The sequence below is a fragment of the Lagopus leucura genome, unplaced genomic scaffold (genome assembly GCF_019238085.1).
Source record: "Lagopus leucura isolate 7727_CA_CO unplaced genomic scaffold, USGS_WTPT01 Super-Scaffold_810, whole genome shotgun sequence".
NCBI lineage: Eukaryota > Metazoa > Chordata > Aves > Galliformes > Phasianidae > Lagopus > Lagopus leucura.
The window spans coordinates 11252052-11257882 of record NW_024962261.1 but is presented as its reverse complement, the minus strand read 5'-3'; positions in this window follow the sequence as shown (position 1 = coordinate 11257882).

Below are 5831 nucleotides of genomic sequence, written 5' to 3'. Positions count from 1 at the left end.
CAGATGTAGAGTGCTTTGTTTTTATTGTTCTGTTCCTACAGTAGTATGGCTTAGGAAGGCAGAGAGTAACCAGTACTTTATTTTTTTTCCTGAATCACATCAACAGCACTGCATGATTTTTTTTTTTTCCCCAATTAATTTTATTTAACAGATTCCAGCATTTTGGATTATTAAAATACTTCTGTGTGATGAATTCTACATGCCAGCATGTTACTTAAACATGATGTAGTGAGTGGAAGACTTACCCATTTCTTGTTTTACAGGGAAGTTGCCCGTAAGAAAATTTTTCAGGAATATATTTAGAATACATAGAAGAACAAAGTGACACTTGCACTAACCTTCCTATTTTGAAGTATTCTATTAAATAATTCAACAAAACTCAGGGAACAAAAACTGTACTTTTTTCCCCTCAGAAGCATCAAATGAGGCATTGCATTCTGTACTACAATTGTGCCAGTGAGTATTCCAGTTAGCCAACCTGCTGTTTACATCAAGCTGAATTTAATCCTAATTGTATAAATTAATTTTGCAAGGCAAACTCCACATACGTAATGAATGAGATCATTAGAGATGTCTCAGGAAGCAGGAACTCATCTTGAATGACAATGAGCATGTCTTGAAAGCCTGCAGAGTCTTCAGTTCACCAGGTAGGATTCAGCAGTTGATGTAAACCCTGGCCTCTCATAGCAGTGACAGTGGCTTTTCTAAAATGTGTAAAACAACCTACAGTGGTAACTGAACTGTATTTGGAGTCTGAACACTAGATTGTATTGTTGAATGGCATTACCTGTTTCCCATTTGGTTTCCAATTCACTCAGCAACTCTGTGCTCTTAGAGACCAAACACTTACATAGACTTTTTTTTTAAAACAAGAAATAATGAAATATTTCATTAACAAATTCTGCTAGAATTAGAAATTGATGCATAGTTTCTTGAATATACACATTTCTAAATGTAGATAGTAATGCCACTATGTGCATTGTTTTTCAAACTCTGCAGTGATAATAAAAGGAACACATAATAAGTAGTTCACTATCAGAAGAGCTTAGGGCTGTGCTTTAGGGAGAGATGAACTTAGTACACCAAGACAAATCCATTAACATAACTATAGCTAGACTTGTCCAAATAATTCCATAAAGAAACTGCTTATCAATACTTCTTCAAGCTGTCAATTTCATAGTATAAAAATAGTCAGTTATTTGAACAATAAATCTCAATTTTATTCAGACATAAAACTGTAGTTTCACACCAAGAAACAACTCTTCATGTGAGAAAGTTATGAACCTACAGATCTGTATCCTTTAATTTGACTGTAAGGTCAGGATTTGATCATATATTTGGCAATGGATACCTGCTTGTCTTCCAGAACAAAACTGTAGAAGAAATATTCAAAATTCTGAAGAAGTGTATAGAAAAGTGTGACTGCTTAAAATGTATTATTACCATATCTCTACAGAACAGTAACTATCTGGGTAGAAGATTGAAAATGATATAAGGAGAATGTTCCAGGTTAAAAGAAAACCCGGAAGTGTGCCCATGAAAAAGTTCAGTCAGAGGCTTTTTTTGTTTGTTTGTTTTATAAAACAAAAAATTGGGCCGATTTGGAATTCCAGTAGTAACAAGGAAAACAGTAATTCAAATCGAGCTGCAAGTTGATCTGCACACAGACCAACAGAGAAACTTGAAACAGACGGCCTTTGTTAGATCAAGTTTCATTTCTAGTTTCAAGAAAGTTATTTAAGCAGAAGGCATTCTGAAGCAACCAGAGAAAGCACGATACATTGCTACATTAGTTTCTGTATGTCACAAGCAAGCAGGGCAGAAATGGTAGGCAAAGACACTACTGGTTGTCTGCCAGGGATTTTCTTGAGAAAAACAACAAAGACCAGACACACATCTAGCCTTTTCCACTAAACCTGTGGAAATACTATGCACTTCATATTAATCCTTGTACTTCCATAAAGTACAAAGAAGGTGGGTGATGTTAACATCTTATTCACACTTTTGAAGTGCAGTAAGACTTGTAGTCAAAAGGCTTTCCTGAAGCTTTTCTGCCATTGTTGCCACATCAAATCCAAATTCCCATTAACAATTTCAAAACTGGATTTCAGCAGATATATTCTACAGCAGTAGCAATACATTTATTGATTAGATATAGCAAGCGTATCTACAGCTACCCGGAACTCCCAGCTGTACAATAGTGTCTGTTAAGCAAAAATACAGGTTAACTAATAATTCAGGAGGTTGTTTTTAATAGGATGTCACTCTTTTCTTCTTAGCAAGGTTCTTCTTTCCTCTCATGCAGCTGGCCTTGCTGCTTATGCTCCTTTTCCATGAAAAAGGTCATAGAGGTAGTACATTCAAATCAGTATTTTGAGCCAAAAGGGATAAAAACCAGCAACTTAAGTAATCAAAAACAAAACAATCAAGAACCCATCTCTAATGATTCACACAACGTTGATCCATTCCTTCCTTTCACACCCTGTCTGCCGATGATAGACCACCATCCCTGTATATACCACTAAGCTCAGTCTATTACAATTCAGTATGAGTACAGTGCAAAATGTCAGGTTTTTCCTTCTGTGCAACCTTTTCCCTGCAAGCCTGATTTATCACCGAAACAACAAAAAAGACAAAATTAAGGTGAGATTAAAGAAGTAGTGTGTGACAAAATTATGAAACTGAAAAGGGAAGAGGTTCAACAACAGGCAGCTATGTAACCTCACTCATGCCGAGGACAGTGACACAGTGAGAGCAACAGTATACACTGTAGGCAGGAGAGAATATATGCACTGGGTAGCAGAAATTTATATATATGACTATACCACTCTTGTAATGAAGTTTTAGAAATACCACAGCCTTTTGCATGGACACCACAGCATAAGTAGGATTAATGAGCCCTCAGGTTTTTTTTGTTTTGTTTTGTTTTTATCTTGGCTGTATGGTTCCGCCAGACTGAGATTTCAAACTGCCATTTACATTTTATTTATTTAAAACAGCTCTGCATTGTTTCCCCAGTAGGAACTCATGTAGGACAACTGGGCAACTTAGGACATAATGGGCATTAGGGCCAATACCCATAGACAGTCTTTGATGCAGAGAGATACCAAGGAGCTACCATCAGGAAAAAAAAAAAAAGGAAAAGCTACAAGAGGGACCAGCTGTGCACTGAAAGAAAGCTCTACCCTACAGAACAAAGGTAAGATAAAAACTCCTACTAATTACAATTTTCATCTGTTGATGAGACCAAGCTCCATTCCAAACGCATCTGCTACACTAAAAAAAGAATTTTCTATGCAAGCAGGAAAATACCTATTTACTGCCCAGTACTGTTTGGGAGCATCCAAAGTACCTCTGAAGCTGACCGACAATGCAAAGTGTACAACAAAGGCCTTAATAAACATCTAGCAAGCCTGTAAAACAAAGTCTGAAATATGGATAAGCACTATATAACACAGCAATGATAACACTGTACTACATACCAACTCACTGCTGTTATTCGTTTTTTGTTTATCCCATGAAGCAACAAGAAAGCTTTTTTAAACCCATGTCAACATGCTGCCAAGTTTCTTAGTATCTGCTTTTAGCTTTTACCCAGCTTTCACTGAGTCTTTTACACCTCACTGTGGCAACACTACAGAAGTACCTTCCTCCCTTTGATGCTGAAAGATTATAGAACTAACAACTTGTCTCTCAGCTGTATCCTGAGCATACAAAACACTTTCACAATAAAACTTAAGGATAATGCTGATATGCTATCAACAGCATTCCACTCTGCTGAAAAGCAAAAACGCCATCTCCAGGGGAAAAAAAACACAAAGGAAATGCTACAGTTGCACAGAAAACCAATTCTGTAACTGCTTTCTGTGACTTAAAGTTTAAGTCAGACTTGTTCACCAGTAATCTTTTCTGTTCATAAAATGGAACAGCCAAATTAGCTACAATACTTTGCACCCAAACGTTTTTTTTTGACAGCTAGATGAAAAGCAGCCAACCAGACAATCAATATAAAATGCAACATACCTTTTCCAGTGCCATCACACCTAAGTTTTCTTCCTTCAGATTTAAGCATGCTGAGAACAAGTTCTCTTATCTATACAAACTCATTAAAGAAAACTAGAGGGAGGCTGCTAAATGCACACTAAGCAAAAACAGAGATAAAGAGTAGCTACTTTTGCTGTGTTCCTGTATCTAGCTGAGAATTATAAATAATTAAGTGCCCCACTGCTTCCTCAATATTAAATGCTGTGCTCCAATTAAGTCTAAATAAATATTCTCCTTCATCCTACATAGCCTCTGTTTCTTTCATAAAATGCTCCATTTTGGTCAAGAGCTTCAGAAGTTTTTATTCCCATCAACTACTTACCTTTCCTACTAAACTTTCCTGCCTGGAAAAAAGTACTTCATAGTCAATTAGCATATTGTTTTTTCTTTAAAAGCAGGAGGACATATAGTGCCTATAGCAGATATAAAAAAGCACCACTTTCTAGACTTGGAATTTCCCATAAAAACACCTTTTTAACTCCAGAAACTCTCATATCAGTATAAAAATGTTGGTTAAGACAATTAAGTTTCCCTGTGAGATTGTAAGAACTGCATTAAAACTGCTTCTACAGAAGTCGACAAATAAATCCTTAGTTTCTACTGAATAGAATGTGTCACGAAATGCAGTCATGAACAGCTACTAATTTACATATTTTGATGTCTACCTGGGAAAATATTTCAGTGGAATACACAACCGCTGGACTTCCTAGGCTGGAAAAGACCTTCAAGATCATCAAGTGCGAACATCAATCTGGCCTAACAAGCTCCAGCACTAACACCACATGTCTCAGCAACATGTCCATATGTTCCCTTATACACCTCCAGGAAGAGGACTCCCCCACTGCCCTGGGCAGCCTGTTCCAAGATTTGATCACTCTCTCCATGAACAAATTCTCCTTCACATCCATTCTGAACCTCCCTGGGGCACATTGATACCACTTCCCCACATTATATCACATACAGCAGGGGTAGATGTTGATGAAACATATAGCAATTTGTAGCATGCAGCTAAGACTGCTTACACCAGCATTTATTTATGAACTTGTCCACTACAAACCAACCATGATCTAAATGTTAGTTGCTTTTACTATGACCAGACCTAAACTCAATCTTCTGAGCCAGGAACAACTGATGGGAATACACTTTGCTTCAGGAACACTCATCATATTATAGCAGTGTTACAGAAGTCGAAAGACTTGCTTATTAAGTTCTTATTCTGGTTTTCACAGGAAGAACATGTTAGCAGATGTATTTCTAGCACTGTTGTGTTGTTTTTGTTTTTGTTTTTTTTCCCCTGTTGCATGCAGCAAGTCACTAAGCAGCATTCACCTGTCAGGTACAAAACAGATCAGTATCACATCTTGATCATCTATGTTGTCAATTCTGGAAGTGTACCTAGAAGCAATCTTTAGATGTTACTCTAGAAGTAGTAGGAGACGGTCTACAGAGCTAACTAGGACAGTTTCATTCATCTCCAGCTCATTAGCTAACAACCTACAGAAAATGAAAACACATTTTGCAAAGCATTACATTAAAAACCAACAAGCTTATTTTCCAGTGGTCTGATACCTTTAAGGAATTCCACCCACCTGCCTTCTTTCACACAAAATGGCAAATAACAGCAGTAACTACAACGGTTAAGAGGTAGGAAAAAATACCGACAAAATCATATCTTTCAAGCTTGAGGTCAGTGCTTTTCAAGAGACTAATTAAAGGTTGAAATTGTGGTGAAGAGATAGGAGGACTTTGTTCAGTCTGGTAAAGAGAAACTTTCTGAAGTTATTATG